The sequence below is a fragment of the Sturnus vulgaris genome, chromosome 3 (genome assembly GCF_052056855.1).
Source record: "Sturnus vulgaris isolate bStuVul1 chromosome 3, bStuVul1.hap1, whole genome shotgun sequence".
Taxonomy (NCBI): Eukaryota; Metazoa; Chordata; class Aves; order Passeriformes; family Sturnidae; genus Sturnus; species Sturnus vulgaris.
Window position 1 is genome coordinate 9878170 of NC_142245.1, and position 18683 is coordinate 9896852.

Consider the following 18683-nt stretch of genomic DNA (forward strand, 5'->3'; position numbering starts at 1 on the left):
CACATGCATCTTGACAGAATATCTTGTACAAGCCCAGATATAAAAGAACCGACTAACGCAGGCAACTAAAGAAAGGAAAGCAAACAAAAGTTCATCACTCGATTCTCTCCTTAGTTAAGCAGATCCAACCAAACACAGGCTGTTTCCAAAGCCTTGAGAGCACTGCCATGCCAGCTGAGCTGGCCACATGCTGGCTGGCTTAGGGGACCTGTGGGAGTGTTGGCTGCCATTTCCTTGGCACCAGCAACTCCACCACTCAGCAACCTGGGTATTGATTTAGTCAGACTTCCAGTAGCTTCCTTTTCCTCCAATTTTGGACCAAGTGGTCCAAAAGTTGTGCAAGTTGTGTTGCTGAGTAACATGGCAGAAGTTCCCCGTATTGCTGTGGGAGAGGTTGTGCTCCACTGCAGTTCTGTGTCCTTCTGCCCCCACACAAGTTCAAATCCCAAAATCTGGATCCTCTTTGGGCCTCTCCTTTCTGAAGAGCATGGTCTGTATGACCAGCCCTTGTAGGGTGATGCCTGTTTTGTCAGGAGTGAGGAGCCTCTGTCAGCCTGCTCTGGTGGGACATGTGAAGCTCACGAAAGATAAAGCATGTGAAGCTTTATCCAAGATAAAGCTGCCTCTGTACACCTCCTCCTTTGGAGCACAGACGTGTGTGGAAGACTGCCCACACAAACTGCTTTTAACGCTGGCCCACAAGTTAGGGCTTGAATTTGGGTCTTTATATTCTAAAAATAGAGTACAAATGCTTAAAAAAAAGGCATCAGTTGGCCCATGGTCTTCCTTGCAGAAACATGCTCTATGAGTGTTTTAGGTTGTTTCTTAAAAGAATAAAACCCCAACCAAGCAAAGAAAGAGAAACATTATGTGGGGGGAAGTCTAAGAATGCCTAGCAAGTAGTTTAAAATAAATTAGGTCAAAAAATATATCAAAAATTTAAATATTGGTTTAATTGGTTGTGAAAATAAAACTCAGTTGGATTTTTCTGAAGGCCTGAATATAAATAGATAATTGGGGCAGTGCTAAATCAAAATGCTTCCTATTTTTGTGTATTTTAGTTCTTTTTTAACTTGACAAAGCCAAGAAAGTTGAAGACGTATTCTGTCCTGAAAACTATTTAGTTCTATGTGAAATAATAATATGGGTAAATACATACTTTACTAGCAATTCTTTGGGGATATAATAGTTCTTCGGGGACAAATAGTTCTTTAAATATTGTGCCTTATCCTGCAGGCAGTTCCAATATCAGCTTAACTGACTTCTCATCAGAATTGTAAGGGAGAAAAAATTAGTTCTGAAAATTTTTCATTAAGCTCTTAGGGAGAAAAATACTTTCTTTGAGGTTTTTTTAGTATTTGGCTTCATTCAGAATTGCATCGTCCATCAGTTTCAAATCTTTCTGCTTGATGGGAAAAAAAGGGACTTGGAAATGTTTCTTTTATAAAATTATAATGTGTATTACAAACTTCATTTTGGGGGATTTATTTTTACATTTTATATAATAATATAATTGTATATACTAATTGTACATAATTGTATATAATTTGTGTAATTTTATATAATTATTTTATATAATAGTACAGCATTATAAAATTTTGAGAAAGAATTTGTTTTCAAAAAGGAAAATTCCAGATCTTTCACTTCAAAACACTGCAATTTTTTTGACTGTTCACCCTACTGCATTTTTTTAATATATCTACAGGAACATTTCAGAAAATATTGCATGAAATTTTTCAAGATTTTGATTGACTGTCTGATTATTCTCTCAAAGTTTTCTAGGCATCTTCCATTTGTTTTGTAGCCCTTTTTTAAGCTTCCTGCACTCAGTTTCGCTTCCACAGCATTTTTCTCATCCAGTTTTCTCTCTGACACTCCAGCAAAACAGGTATCGTCATCCATGTCCTGCTCTCATATTTTCTCAGATTGTTGGACAAGGTACCGTTTCATCTATTTTATAAAATTTACACTTGTCCTTCCCACGGCCATTTATGTAATTTTTTTTTTTATCGGGAAGGAATTGGTCCGCGCTCCATCTGGCTCTGTGTGAAATGCTCACTCCACCCCTGGTGCTGTGCTAAATCCCCTTTCTGCCCTCAGTGTGCGGCTCTGGGAGCCTCTGCAGCAGCAGTGTTGGTGTGGGTTACCTTCGCTGTGAGCTAGATGGTGCTAAAGAATTTGTGCATGTCATCGCTGAGGAGACCTTTTGGAGTCCAAACCTCTGTTCGGCTCCTGGGCTCGCAATTAAAAAATAGGCGCCTTTGCTTTGTCCTAAGTGCGGCGTCAGCTGCCGCTGGTGCCTACAAGGAGCCTAAACCAGCGAGAGACCTGCTCTGGAGCACGTTATGAGTTAGGCTTCTTGGTTTGATGTGAGCTAAGGATCAGCCCCAGGAGCCTTATGCATACTTTGACATAAAAGAGGTTTTTCCCGCAGAGGAATCCCTCCCTCAGCTGTGCGGGTTTCCTAACCTCCGGAGCAGCGATGGGCTTACAGCAGCAGGCAAGCGCTTTGCATTTCGCTCTTGCTGTGCCTGTCTTGAGAGGGGAAAGATTTCCTCTGCCTTTCAGAGCTCAACCCTGCAGCAGTTGTGAAAGTTTTAGAAGTGAATAATTTAGAAAACAAACAAAACCCAACACCACCCCTCCAGCTTGCAGTAAGTACTCTTGGAGCCCAGGTTTCCTTGCTGTTTGAGCACTGCTGTTTTGGATTAACAGAGCCCTGGCTCTGATAAATACTAACAAAGTGTAACGAATGATCAAAGCTGCATTTACAACCCAATGAGCTTGAAATGATTGATCTGGATGACATAATAATGATAACCAGTGAGATGAGGCATGCAGGACTCTACCCCTCAAGGTACTGGAAGGAAAGAGCAGGTATTAAAAATGACTCCACTTCTTAGGTCATCAGGTTGTTCCCATTCTGATATAAGTGGAAGACAAATGCAAGACCCTTGCTTTCCCACAGAAGAGCCCTGCAGCTGCTTTGGGCTGTTCATATTCTTTTGATAGTAATTCATTGTTTTATACATATTACAAAGTTTGACTGATTGTGGAGTAAGTAAGACCGAGTCATTTATGACTGTTCCCTGTGCTGCTGGGGATCTCAGCCTCTTGCCTGTACTTCAAAGTGTGTTGTAATCTCAAATGTTGTTCTCTGCAAGGCCGTAGTCACAGATGTGAAAGGATATAAATGTGTCTACGGCATGGATTTTTGCCATCTGAAAGTTTCCTGTTATCCCCCAGAAGACTGGCTACAGAATTAATGACAAGACAATGTAGACAAACCATAACTATTCTAAAGTGGCTATGCTTTAGAACTTGGCTGCCTCTGGTCCCATGACCTCTCCAACAGCAGTATGTCTCCTTATAGCCTTCCAGAATCAAGCTTCCAACAGAATTCCTTTCCTCCTACAAAACAGAAGTGTCTGTGTCTACTTGCAGATGAGAAAGAATTAAGCCGTACTTGATGTGTTCATTTTTGTCTTTTTTTTCTTCCTTTCAGTCTGACAGCAAAGATTGTCTGGATATGTGGAACGTCCACATTCCTCAGCATTCCTTAAAGACAACTCACCCTTCTATAAAATCAGCGCAACCTGCTGTTTATTTCTAGCAGGTTGCTTTTTCCAGGTAGGAACAAAAGTCTTTGTACCCCTAATGCCACCAGTTCAGGGTTATGGAAGACAATCTATTTGCACACGTAGAAGATGCTCTCACAATGTTATGAACATCTCTGCTCTACAGGTCTGATCCTGATGTGTCCCTTGCTCTGGATTTACAGCAGACAAGGATTCCTTTAGGGACAAGTTGCTGCTGTACCATTAGCAGCCACCAGCTACTTCTTCCTTTCATCTTTTCTCACACACAGAAAAAGGTATGGCAGAATAAACTTGTTTACACAGGGGCCAAGGAGCATTAGCATTTTAAAAACACTGGGCTGAATCCTCAGCAGCATGAAAGCAAACAGTAACACCTTTGAAGTCATGGGAATTTTTCTCATTTACCATCTGAGACTCTTTTTCAGTGTGATACTAACAGCATATTCACAATATCTACATATACAACAGGATTTCTCCAGGTTTCCAAAAAGTTGACAAGGAGAAAATCAGTTGCTCTGGAAGGCAATTAGAGTATTTAAATATGAATCTGAATTGCTCTGTGGAGGAGACTATCTTTTACTCTCCCCTTCCACTGCCATCCCTTTGCCCCTCACTGGACTGTAAAGACTCTGCCAGGTTAAGCACCTGAAGCAAGGTGCTTGAAATTCGGGCAGCTGAGTATCATGTCCTGTCACCACTTTCAGCACTAACTACAGCCGTTCCTCGAGGAGTTCCTCAAAGCAGCTCCATCTGCTTCCCTAACCTAAAACATCCCCCACATTAGCAGTGACAGGTAGGACTGACAAGTATGTGGACAGTCACGAATGCTTTTCTAAAGATTTCTAAACTACCCCAAAATTCTTTTACCACAACAGTATTACCATCTATGACAGCTGACCTCAGACTTGGTTCTCTGAGCAGTGAGTTCAATTATCTTTAATACTTTCAACATTTAAATAGTTAACAATAAACAAAGTTCTTTAGAAGTGTAGGGGGATGGCTACATGTGTGTCTGCTAAAGTTGTCAGGCAATGATGGAAAAAAAAAATTAAAAATCTCTAATTGCTTCCAGACAATGCCTTTTGGATAGGGCTGTGAGAGAGCAAGGGGAGAGCTCATACTCTGTCACAGGGACTGCTCCCAGCCAGAGAGGAGTCAGCTGCAGCCCTAACATCTCTCCAGTCCTGCCAGGTGGCCTTCTTAGTGCCAGTGGAAAAGCTTTGCCCAAAACAATCAGGTTCTTCAGTTCTCTGCAATACCCCTGGCTAACACAAAGCTTGTGGAAAGTCAGATGTACAGCGAAGTGAGCCAGTAGATCTGGGTCTACTGCTTCTACTGGGTCTTTCTCCACAACTGTGGGCTTGTCCTGTCACTGCCAGTAAAATCTGAGATAAATCTGAGCTGCTGAGGGCTGGACTTAGGTAGCTAATTTGTTCAGGTCCTACAGTAGGAAGTGGCATTGTGTCATTGATATAAAGATAAATTCCTGGAATTTCCAATGTATTCTTAGCTGGTAGTATAACTCTAACACAGAAAATTGGATTCACTTAGTTTTTGCTGCAATTGGAAAACAAAAGCAGAAGGGGCTGGGAGAGACGGCAGCAGAGAGCACTAAGGAAACTTCACTGGCTGCAAACAGCATTAACAATCAGTGCCAGAACTGAGGGAGGATTAATAAGGTCATATATTCTGTGATGACAAGTGGGAGAGCTTCTACTTGAACTACCAGGACGTAGCTCGAGCAGCTCCTGCCACTAGTCCAGCCCTGGCTATGATAAACCATCCTCGAAGGTGACTTTTCAGGAGAGCCTAATTTCTGAAGAAGCACAGAAAAAAAAATTAGGTGTCAGGAAATTTAGCTCTTACTAAATTCCACAGAAGTGATTAACTGCTCTCCAAAGCCTCTACAAGCTTCTGTGTTACTACAGTCTTGCCATTTACTCTGTTTGGCTCAGCCTCAGACAATTCTTTATCAGACTTTTCTGATACTTAAATGCTAGGCATTAGAAATGCATCTTAAAAAAGACTTGAGCTTAGTTTATGGTGGCATGAAGTGGTAGTATTGAGGATATTTCTCTCTGGGAAAATCTGTATTGGTCCTTGTCAGTTCATAATGAAGATATATTATTATTCATTCGAGTGACTGTGTCCAGTGGATACTGTCCTGCACTGGTGTCTTTTACTATCTCAGAGTTTTAAAAAAATCCAACTGTGGAGTTGAAACCACTTAAATATTTTATTACAGAAAATGTAAGCTCAAGCATGAAGTTTAGCAGTCAAACTATATTTATATCTGTGCACATATATATGCTTTTACAGACCCCAGGGTTTTATTTTATCCTAACTAATATGAGTAAATGGTTGGATTGCAGTGGAATTGTTAAGGATGTATATGAGTATCATTTTTATATCAGGACTTAAACAAGTCTCCAGTAAAGCAGTACTGTGGTTTCTTGCAGTTGGAATGATCAGAGACTGTAATAAAAGGAGTCCATAGAAATGGATGACCCTACCAGCAAAGAAATCCACAGGAACATCTTGAGTGAATTCATTGCTACATGTTGACATCCAGTGGAGAAATGGCCTCAGAAACCTCCTTTCATCATCTATACAGTAACCTTAGGCAGGGGCCCCTGAAAGTGATGTTGCTTAACCTGAAGTTTTGTCTTTCAGATGGATTTAAAGAATTTAAGTCACTGTCAACAGTTACTGCAGAGAAGGCAGTGGAGATTCAAGATATTGGTAAAGCACCACATTTCATCTGGAACCTTCTCCACTCGTGGCTGAGCTGGTGTAATTGAGTTTATGAGGAGCCATCATCTGTTTCAGTCTAAAGTCAGCTGGGTTAATTTAAGGCAGGGCTGACTAGCTGGCAGGGGAGAGCAGTTTAAACCTACCCCAGCCATTACTGCTGCAGCCTGGCCTACTTCCAGCACGGAGTCTACAAGGAGTTGGACTATATTTAGCTTCAGCTTATTCTCTGCCCCCTCGATTTACATGCTGACCCATGCCAGCTGTGACTCAAGTCTTCCTGGCCCCTTTTGCTGACATCCTCCAACCTGTCTGCTTGTTTAGATTCACGCTGTTTGCTGCTGTGGTATTTATTTTTGACCATGAAAATATGACTGGGCAGCTGTCTTGCTCGGAGACCTTGGGCAAGTATTTTAATCCCTCATACTTAGTCTGCAGATCTGGAAAATAAAGAATTACTCCAGGAGTCCTGACAGGATGCTCTATCATACGATGCTGGATATTTGTGCACCACTCCACTTTCTCTGTAGAAAAACTGAATGTATTTAATATAGCATATATTGTATATTTGTAACATTAGCAGAGTAATTCAGTCAAGGACCATGTGTTTATTACCCCAAGAAGGGATACATGCTGTCATTACAAAAAAATTTTAGTTCTTACTGTATTCATGGAAAGTGCACCAGATTATAGTTTTCTCCACCAAACAAGCACTTTTTTAATCTTGGAAGCTTCTTTTTCATCCATTCCAACTTTGACTTCAATCTTTCATGGACAAAAAATTGTCAGGCAGCTTTATAGGATTTCCAGTTACAAATAATACAAGTCTTAACACGTTTCATAAGCAAGGGAATATGATGTACTTTATGATCTGATAAAAGTAAACCTGAGGGAGCTATTCCTAAAAGTGCCACTCTGGGTCAAGGATGAGATCACATCTGAGAAGGCAGCAGTGGTATCAAATACCTTGTGTAAACAATGACATAAAAGGTTTTAGAAATCTGCCTGAACTCAGGGGTCTGGATTGACTCCTAGTGATGTCAACCGCGTGTCTATAATGCCCAGAAAATGTCTCGTTCTTCTTCTTTTCTAGGAATAATTACCCCTTAATGACAGCAACAAGTGAATTTAGGTCCCTTGATGTCCCCTGTGAGCTGATTATTATGTGTTCCCAATGTCACAATCAATGGAACGGAGGACCAAAAAGTTTTTGTCAGGCAGATTTTCCACCTTGGACATCTTTCTCACTACGTCATAGCAGCATCAACACCTTTTGGGTTGGGGTTCTTTACCTGCCTTTCTTGGGGCTACCAAAAGATTAATTTTTTTCAATGTGGTCTCATATATTGACCCCTTTACCTGGAGCAGGTTGCTCAGAGGTCCAAACAGCCTGGCCTTGAACAGTTCCAGAGATGGGGCATGCACAGCTTCTCTGGGCAACTTTCTTAGAAGCCCACCAAAGGTGACAGGGAAATGTGTTAATGGCAGGTGGGAAACCTTTTTCTTTCCTGGATGTGGGAGGTTATTGTTGTAACTGTGGTGCTGAATACCAAATGTGCATTATTTGACGAACTTCACCAAGGCTCTTGCTAGACAAGTGTAACTGAAGTCTTGTCCCTGACTCCTGCATTGTCAGGAATAGTGGGGTCTGAGGTTTCCATAGCTGTGTCCTGAACATTCATGAATAAAATGAGCAAACTCCCTGTTCCTTGTGCAGTGAAGCATCACACTTGTGTCTTTAGTAAAAGTCCATCCCCTTACTAAAATGTCTTTGTGAAATAGAAGATTACAGCTACTGGGGATTTGGTTCACTATCTAAGAAAAGAATGAAGTTATTGACACAAATTCAGAAAGAGAGAACTAAAAGGTTCATTGAAGAACTAATGAGTATTTAACATCATATACAAAAAGTAGTCTAGAGACCAGGAGCTGTGTATTTTCAGTGTTTGATCTACATATGACATAATCTGACCCTTTTGCAGATATAAGTGTGTTGAACAAATTCTCATATAACCTGAAAACAGAGGAAGAGCATTTCTTAGAGTAGAAGGAAGGATAAGAATATATAGGGAATGGGGGGTGGAAGGGGAGTGTAGCCAAAAGGTTGGTTATCAACTTCAATTTTACTTTCAAATGTATTACCAAGGCCTGCAGTCCTCCTCATGCTCCCCAGCTGGTATTTCTGCAGGTAAAGCATGCACAAATTACAGTAATTTACACCAGTTTGGACACTAATCTGGCAATGTTAATTTAACAGAACCACTCTGCCCATGTGTTGCAATTGGAGCGTGTTTAACTTGTACCCAGGTGTCCATTCCACTTGGCAGTGATCTCAGATCCTAGCAGGAATATCCCACCCACTGCTGTTCCACCAATCTGAGCAGCCTTGGAGTAAATGCTGTTCACCTGGCAGGGTTGGGAAAGGAAGAAAAACCTAACAAAGAACTGCTCCAAAGGAGCTGCTGAGAGGTGTATTGTTTCTGATTGTCCTATCCTTTTCTTCTGCTTGGCCTCGAAATTGTACCTGACTGGTTTCTGCCTCCATTGCTGGTAATGCCTCTCACTGACCCTCGGCTCAAGTTTGTTTCATAAGCTGAGATCTGTAAAACTGCAGTCAAACAATTCCACTACTTGTTCTAATTTAGTGAGGGGTGAGAATTAACAGATGGTGTCATTATCAAAAGCTGTTCAAGTGTTGAAACAACATACATTCCACAAATACAGAAAAACAAATATAAACTGCTGTAATTTTTCCAGTATTGGTTGAATTATAATCACACTTTGCATTTATACAGGGCTTTTTAATCCACAGCTTTGAAGCGCTTCCAGATTGTACTTAAAGCTCAGCCCAGATCTGTGAGAGAGGAGAGCATAACATTACCTGCCCTACGGAGTTGGAGGTGTGGTGCCGAGTGTTAAAGGCTTACATTGGACACCTGCACAGGGGCTCTGGCTTCTTCACCTGGCTCTGCTGCTGCTCCAGCTGAATGCTCCTGGGTAAGTGGTTTCATTTCTCCATAGCTGAATTTCTGTTTCTAAACAAGGAATGATAATGCTTTGCCTCCTTTGGGAAGTGTTGTGTTTCCAACAGATGAAAAGTGCTGTCTTGTAAGGTGTGGGTGTTGTTGATATCATCGCTGTTGCAACTATTTAAGAGCAGATGCTGGGAGGACTTAATAAGAAATACATGGTCTAGGTTTCCAGAGGGACTGAGCATATCAGGGTTCTAACTGAAGTTCTTCTAAAAGCTTGATTTTTAAGTGTCCCATGGTGAACATTGTTAAACAAAAGTAAAGGTTTTTCTGATTTCAGATTTTTTTCCCCCTCTTCTTTTTGTTATCCTTGGTAGTTATTACAACTTCTCAAGATTTTTCTATTTCAGCTTTCTCCATATTCCATCTTCACAGTTAACCAGTGTGTTGCCTTTGTCTGGACTATGCTCTTACAGGTGTGAGGGATTCTACTATTAAAATAGGCAAGTAATTGTACTGAGGATAAAAGTTTGAGGATTTGAGCTCACTTTCTTGTGCACTCTATTTTTGGGCTTTGCTATGAGGTCATGATTCAGGAATAAAAACCCCCAGATACAATGAAGATGATCTCTTGTTGGTAAGTTGGGTGGTAAGACTGCATAACAATAGTAATGGATTTTATAAAAAAAGCTCAATCTATGATCATTGAATTTCAGGAGTGTGTGCTTCAGAAGATAATATTTATGCTGTTGGTTATATTTATATTTTGATTGGTCCAAAGGATTCAGTGGAGTTTTGTATAGATGCTTTGACGATCTGGATTTTTATAATAAATGTGTGTGGGGAGGGAGGAAACAAGGAAAAAAAGAGAGTGGAAAAAAACCCCCAGCATTCTGGGAGAGGAAGGTCTGAGATTAATCATGGGAAATTCTAGCCCAAAAATCAAAGTTAATGTATTTAAGGTTCCCTTCCTCACATGAATGCATTCATACGAGTATTGAATTGGGAGAGACCTGTGAGTTTGTTCTCCATTCCTTTGGGCAAATACCATGGTACAGCTCACATCTGTGCAGTCTGAAACCTCTACCTCCCACAAGAAGTCAGCAATGCTTGAATGGCTTCCTAGGAGCAAATCCTGGCCTGTGGCAACCCCTGAACTCCACTTGGCCCTTGGCAAGGAGGGAGCCAATCCACCAGCAGGCCAGAAAGTGCCACTACAGCAACAAAAACAGGGCAGTGCTGGAGCCTACTATAAGGCTGCTTGTGTTCACAGGCTATAGCTGGTGATCATGTCATATAAGCTACTCAAAATCCCTCTGAAAGGCTGGAGTCTGTGCAAATTTCTAGCTGTGTGCAGGGTGGATGTCTTTGTAACATACGCCTATTTTAAGGAGACCACATTTCACACATTTCTTATAAAGTGTTGCACTTAAGTTGCTTTTGTGCTGAAAGATGACTTCTCCTGCCAGGAGGTCCTGCTGGTGGCCTGATGATGGGGTAGGAGTGGCAATGAGGTGGCAGAGCAGGGGGTGTTGTTTTGCCCTGTTGGGTTCTATATGGGAAATACACTTAGTCCTGAAACCCAAAATTCTATTGTCTCCTTTTATGCACCAGAATGTCATGAATGGTGCTTATTTATTTATTCCTTTGGTCTTGGTCAGATGAAAAGAAGAAAGAAAGGACTAGTTGAGACTTATCTAGCTTTGACAACATTTGAGGCCTTATAAACGTGGGTTTCAGTGGCATTTGATGGAAGTTACTGCAAACTGTCAAACCAGCCTGGAAACCAGCACAAGACAAGACAACCACAAATCTGGCAAGAAATTAGTGCTGCTAGATGCCTTTGCTGTTCCTTTAGCTTTTGGATTTGAAGCACTTCGGTTTTCCTTTTTTTTTTTGTTTTAATACTCTCAAAGTGGAACTCAGAGCTTGGGCTGCCTAGCCAAAGTTTAGCTGGCCTTTTGCATCTCTGCCAAACTTCCTGTTTTCAGCAAAAACAATTTATTATCTTCCTGGTCCTTTAGACCTGAAAGGATTTGCGAGTAAAAATAAACTTGTGGTGGTTTTTTGGGTTATTTTACATGGCCTTTCAGAAAAATAAACTCACTTACTTCCTCTCAATTATGTGGTCTATGCTAGTAAAGAAAAGTATTTAACCTTTGGACCACTAGGAAGATGCAGAAAATATTTTAATTATGCAAAACTTCTGCACTCTGAACTTTTAAAGTACAGATAATTATTTTTTCATAGAAATCTTTTTTTCACTATAGATCTTTGTTTTCATGTGATTGGGCAATAGCATCACTTGGCCAAATGCATGTTAAAGGAGTTTGGAGTGAGTAAAAATTGGAAATTTTTGCTCTAAAAATTTCCTAAGCCTTTCCTAAAGCTTTATTCTTGGAAATCCATGGATATGTAGTAACAAAAGAGAAAAATCTATGACAGGTAGGCAGTAATCCTCCCTCTTACTGACCAAATGAGATCTGAAGTAAGAAATTAGGCAGCAAAACTATCCCTTGTCTTCATGGAGGGAAAACAAGAAGTCACAAACCCAAGCCCTGCTGCAAAAAAAAATTGGAGAAGAATCTCATCTCTAAAAATAAAATTTATGTAAGTTATCAAAAAAAAAAAAAAGAAAAAAAAAAGGCACCGAACTAGCAATCTGTGTCATTCATCCCCAATGCCTCTGCAGTGTAAGGGAATGGAACAAAAGCATGTCTGTAAAATTGACGTTGGCAGGAGTAGGGCTGCGAGTGGGAGGTGGTAACTTGGCATTGGACAGTTCTATCTCTGCATGCTATTAAAAATTACTGCACACTACCTGCAACGTTGGGAAGATGTTGGTGTCTATTTTTTGTATTGTACTTCAAAGGTTTAACAAATTCTTTGAAGGTGACTTAACAGCTATTAAACGATACTAAAGGAGGAAAAAAAAATCGAAATCTTTCCAAAGAAGTTTAAAGGATGTGTTTAATATTAGTGTTGGAAATGTGCTATAAATCCTCATAGTTTATGTGTGTCACCATTTCTGAGATGGCATTTATCACAGCGGAGGGAGAAGGAACAATTCACAGAGGAAAGGATCTTTTAAGAGTTTTATATGTTCCTCTCTATGTCACCGAAAAAAAGGGAAAAAATGTTATTTGAGCAGAAGCCCTCAGCTGCACAGAAATCCTTGAACAGTTGTAATGTCCAGGCTGTATGACAGCAGGACACTCCTGCTGTTTTCCTTAAGGAAAACTACTTTTTTTTGCCATTTTTGGCAGTTTGTTGTCTTTCACAAAATAGCAAGAACCTCTCCAAGCCAAGTAATAGGAAGAAGTGAAAAATTTCATTTAATATGTGGTAAAAAGCCCAAAGTTTGAATAACAAAAGTAAAAATTCAAACACTCTGAATGGGATGCTTCTGTTGATATTTTCTATTTTAGTTCTATCAATTAATTCATATAGGAAATTCTAAAAAGTGTCAGGAAGCTAAATTCACCTGTGATTTATTAGCTGGAAAGATGTTCCTGTAGAGACAGTTTCAGTTTCTTGCATCTTTGAAAAACTAAGCCAGGAGTTTTGTCCAGAGCTCTGTATTCATCCTTTCAAAAATGAAAACGTTTAAAGGGGTGTTGCAAATAATTTCTGATTCTACTAGCTTCAAAGAAGTTAACTGCATTTAGTGTCCTCAGCTCTTAGCTTAATTTGTTAAATCGAGCTGCTTCTGAAATTTATAGTAAAATTGTTTCTCTCTGGGGAAATAATTACTATTCCTCCTACTGATGTGTGTGTGCAGAAGTTTGTCAGCAGAGGAATTCAAGTAGATGAGTTTAAATGAAGTGTTTCATTCAGTAGCACTGAGTTGGTATCCTAACAAGAAGGGGAGTTGATCTATTGATTCTTGACTCTTGGGGTTGTGCCCTATTGATGGGAAATTCTGTTTTGGTATAGTTTTCCTGAAAGGGAAACCTGACTGACCTGTAAGGGGTTGTAAATGAAGTAGGGCTGATTCATTCTGGGCTTCCTGTTCACCTTGCCATAAAGTAGAGATGTGATTTGGGGTTTCAGAGCTATCAATTGATGGTCATGAAGCAAGGAAGAGGTGTTTAGTATCTGACAAGGCTGAGCCTGTAATAAAAACCTTAATTTTGCGTGATCTTAATAAAACCATTTCTCAAGAGAAGAGATTAAATTAATGTGTGCACCTTGAAGAGGCTTTGACAGAGGGAAGTTCTGGCAGACCTGCCTGGCCTAAAACTGTTTTGATGCTCAAGGGGAAGGATTTTGGTGGGATGCTGGAATAGATGTAAATCCTGTCATCTGCTGAGTCTCATCTAATTGAGCCCCTGTCTTGGTACAGAAGTTGGGGATCAGAGAATTTCTCCAGGTTTGTAGGAACATAAGGGTTTTTTTCCAAACTGGGAAAGGTACCTACCGGGAGTTTGGAGCATTTCCCAGAACCTCCAAAACTGGAGCCAAGTATTTCAGTGGATTCCATGTCTTTTTTGCATTGTCATTAATGGATGTAAAGATTCTAGCCTGGCCATGTACAATACCTGCAGGCAGGGTTTTCTGCAATATACTGTGAAACGTTTTTCATGGTTTTCCATCATCTGAGCTACTTGGTAATGCAATGTTTCTCTCCTCCTGAACCATGCAGCATATTATGGTTTTGGTTGAGAAGAAACTTTGCCCTGAATAGTTTGAAGTCTCAGTTCAGAAGCAGAAAGCCATACTGGAGGCTTTCTTAGGTCTTCACTAGGTAAATTTATCAGTGAAATGAGAGCCAGATGGATTTGAGTGATTGTTGCAATACGGCATCTTGCATTGCATGGAGAATGGGGTGGTGGTGGCTCATCAGCTCCTGGCTTCCCCATCTGCTGCAAGAAGCTGAAGAATAAAGTTTTGTCAAATCCACTAGTGGCTACATTTGAAAGAAGCTGGAGCTTTCAAGTCTTATAATGTGTAGATGAGAAGCACAGAGGGTGCTGTGCTGCCTTTTGGGATGCAGCACAGCCCTTGGACAGGTGCTGCCTGGTTAGTTTTCCCCTGGAGAAAGTGAGGACAAGGATGGCATCTCCAATAGCTTGGAGGGTGGCTTGGCTCAAGTCAGCTTTAGACACACATAAAAGACTGTTTGTGTTAAGCTCTTTCTTTTTTAATGCTTAACCAGTGTTCCTAGTGAATCCGAAGAATTGCCTATAAAAGTTTCTACCTCCGTTTCCTTCCCTAGGCTTGTCAGTTGTTACTTATATCCCAGTAATGGCAGAGAGGAAATACTGCTTTTTTTTTTTTTTTTTTTTCTTTATTCAGTGTGTCTGGAACCCACCCTGAATTTGAAGCACCTCACAAATTTTTAAAACCAGCCATTAACAAATACTAGATGAACATCTTTTGTGCTTAGGTTCATCCTTTTTTCCCTGGAACTGATTTTAAATGAAAAGTCTTTTTTTCTTACAAAAAGCCAAACACCTTGTTGCATCAACAGAAACCTGCAGCTCTCTGAATGTGCTCCATCCCAAAGGCTGCTGGAAGACACCTTGCAATAACCTGTGGATTTAGCTGTGAAAGAAGGTGGAGTACATTATGTGATCTAAGTTTTGGGAAACTAGAACTGGAAGAGCATTTCACAATCAAGGGCCCTTTAGGAGATCCTGGGTTTGTGTGTCTTTGCTAAGTTTAATCATTTGAGTGATATGCTTTCCAGTCCAACTATCTGCTTTAGACCACAAAATTTCAGCCAAAGCAATCCCGAAAAAATAGGGTTGGTAGGGTGGAGCAGTACAGGGAGAAGCCTGAAACAGTGTATTGCAATAGTAGATGGTGGGGAAAAAAGAGAGAAAGACCCAATTCTGGTGATATTTTTTTTAATACTGTATGGCACACCCATGTTTTGGAGCAGAGGCATGAAAATTGGCAAGAAACTGACTTTTGTTTCAAGGATATGCCTTTTGCAGTTTTTGTCCAAAATCCACACAAATTTGGCAAAGCTGCCAGGCTTTTAACGATCTTGGTTCATGCATATTCAGCAGCAAGGAGTTGGATTTCAGCAGTGCATAACAGTCTCTGCCCAAAGAGAGTACCCGAGGCGGGAGCACTGCAGGACGGAAGGTGAAGGTACACATTCCATGTGCTGCCCATTTCCTCAGGGCTTTTAGAGGATGGCAAGCCCTTGTGCTAGGAAGCCTACACCTCTGTGTGGGTTTATTTGTGCCAGAGCAGCCTTGAGGGCGTTCCTATCGGAATGAAGATGAGAGGAGTGGCAGGGAAGGCAACCCGAGAGCAGAAGCCTGGAGTTTGGTGGAAAGGTGAAGGACTAGGAAGGTGGCAGAGGAGGAGCAAAAAGACAATAAGCCCTGGTGAGGACTTGGCAAAGGGTCAAGGCCTTGGACTTTGGCCAGAAAGATGAGGGATGAGGTCAGGAGAAGAGACAAGATCATGGAGGGGCAGGGTTGTGAATTAAGGCACACAGGTTTGAAGGGGTGAGAGCCGGCTGGGGAGGAGAACAGAGACAAGAGCTGGATTGAAGTAGGTGAGGCTTCTGTTTTTCTCTCACTACAATCTTCATCTGTGCTCATTCCAGGCTAAATGTGCCAAATAAAAATTACAAGTGCCAGGACAAGTCTGCCCCCCAAATTGAAACATCCCTCCCTTTGATCACGTTCCTTTTCCTGTGTCAGCACATAGACTTCAGGAACTAGAGTTTAGGTTATTTGACCAGGTTCTCAGCTGGTCACACCTAGTTTAACTTTATCAATAGCTTCCTACAGATTTATATAGAGAGCCTGGTCCTATAAGCACTTCCCACCTCTGTTATTTCCTAACATGGCTTATACCTTTAAAGATAATAAAGATGTCGTTTGTTATTCTCAGACATGTCGGGAGGCTGAGTTTTCTTATGAGTAGCCAAGAGTAAAATCTGTCTCTTCCTCTGTAAATTATCTTCATTTTACTGTGTTTTAAAACGTATCACTTGGAAGTCTAAAATATTTGACAGTCTGCAAATGTATTCAAAATACTGCAGCATTTAGCAATGGTCAAATATCTAGCTATATGTTATATACTGTCACATATATTTAATATATGTGCAAAAATGTCACCAGACAGAATAGTTATGGGGAAAATATTGTAATAAATGTAAAAATTGTCATCTACTGATGAAAATGACCCTAATTTATTTGGACCGCTGACATGCATATATATCTTTACTCTGACATTTTATTCTATAGTTTTAATAAATAACTTAGTTTTAGTACTTGTTTTCATCGTGTATAATATCTTGGGATGAGGTAGAAGTTGGAATGTAGAAGGAATCAAGTAGAAATCACTAGGTGGTGCCTCTTGTTTTCCAAGAGTAGTGAAATAAAGTTTGAATGTGTTTTAATAGTCTTGAATATTTAAATGCCCTTGGGCATCTTGTGTTTAGAAGGAATTTTTGTTTATTAGTTTCTTTATGTATTTCCTGTTTATTTCTTCCCTGTTTTGTATAAACTTCAAAGGTCATTTTTTGCTTGTGACACTATGAAATCCTGGAAAATGTTCATAAGGTCAAATGGGTTGTTTTGATGTGGTGCTTGGATGTTCATTCTCTCGCAGTTTTTGAAGTAAATAAGGCTATGTTAACATAAAACCATGTAGCAAGTTGGTTGTATTAACTATCTGGTAGACTAACTATTAACTATCTGGGAGGAGGGGATAGATTTTAATTCCTTTTTCTTATTGATTTCTCTAGTCTCCATTTGACTGCAGATTGCTGTGATGTTATCTAGGGACAAAATCCATCAAACTTCTGAAAATTCTCCCAGCTGCTGTGAAGCTCGCATGGGAGGTCAGTGGACTTCTTGCAGGCTCTGAGTATTAAAATACAAGATATCACTGAATCTTTCTGAATGGGGGTGAGACTTTTATTAGTATTTAATATTAGTAGCAAAGTAGCAGCCTTATTTTCTTCTGGTAATTTCGGATCATTTCTCAGTCCACCAGATTTAACCACCTTACTAATGTGCTCTACAATGTTCTGTACCAAATATTAATATCAGCGTTATTACAGTGTCAGCACTTCTCTGGTGTTAGCAGATATATTGTTTTCATTATATAAATCTGGTCCCCACACACCCTGCTTTCCAGTTTAATTAATCCTCTGTCACACCAATGCTGCCAAGAAACCTGTAGCTATTTATGGAAAAGCATCATATTTTAATATGCAAAAGCTAAATATGACTTGGAATGCTACAAACTGTGCTACAAGTGGGATTTGGAAGTAAAAAATTAATTTGACTCAATAATGACTCCCTTTAATGCTTTTCACCCTGTGAAAAATGTTAGCTCTGACTAAGCAGATAGCAGATTCGCTTTAATTTTGAGTTTTTTGACCTTGAGATCTCTTAGACTAGTCTGCATGTGGTGTTGATGGGCCATACTCAAACAAGGAAAAATAACTTCTAGTTATTTTTTGTGCTCTATACAGCAAGAGCACAAACCACAGGGATCAGGTGATAAAACTTCTCTGTAAGGAAATCTTCGGGGGGAAACAATTTTTGTTTGCTATGTAGAAAACCGGATGGATAAGTCTTCACTGGTGAGTCACCAGCATTTTCCAAGACCTTCCATATGGCAGAGAGGGATATCCTCCCACATCTCTTCAAAAGTGCCCAAAGATTCATGATTCTGGCTATTTGCATCAATTCCCTGCATATAAATGTCTCAATAGGGAAAGAGAGGCTTCAAAGAAAACACGGAAATTAACCTCAAAATATTGGGCAGAAATAGCTTACATGTTATGAGTTTGGAAAGTTGCATTCATGCCAAAACAGTAACTTTCTGGTGGTATTGCTTCAGGCCATAAGTTTGCTGGCTAAAAGCACCTGGAACTGGCCAGGGCTTGTATTGGATATATCTTTGTTCCTTCTTCACATCCTGAAATCTAAGCCATGACATTCTCCTAAAAAAAGTTATGTTGGCTCTTCCCCAGCTTATTGTGTTTAGCTTTATCTTGAATGATTCTATTCTTTACAATTTCAGCAGCTTTTGTCCAGAAATTACTTACTACTATATTTCCTGCATGCTTTTTTTCTGGGATTGATTGTATGCTTGCCAACTACAATGTCTCTAGCACCAGGTGGATATAAATGGTGGAGTTACAGTACCACTGTAAGTGGTGTTTTCATAGTCTGGTATTTTTGAATTCCTTTAGAATTCTTTGGGGAAGCAGATATGAGAACTGATGTGGTCACTTGGCTACTGTACCTTTAAGAACTGAGAAATTTGGAGGCTGTGTGCAGATGATATAGTGTTGGACTTAGCTTGTCCTGTAGTCTTACTCTACAAAGGCCACAGGGGCTCTTAAAAGTAGCTGAATTTTTTCCTCAGTATACAT

General features: G+C 40.2%; 1 long non-coding RNA gene across 1 annotated transcript in view; it reads left to right on the forward strand.

Moving 5' to 3' along the window:
- The window catches only part of LOC148224175 (uncharacterized), a 115817-nt gene that overhangs the window by 48840 nt on the left and 48294 nt on the right, over positions 1–18683 (forward strand). Inside the window, exons 2-5 of the long non-coding RNA XR_015802130.1 lie at positions 3506–3630; positions 3745–3874; positions 6273–6341; positions 9146–9347. This is a non-coding gene — a long non-coding RNA (uncharacterized LOC148224175). The remainder of the gene's footprint in view (positions 1–3505; positions 3631–3744; positions 3875–6272; positions 6342–9145; positions 9348–18683) is intronic.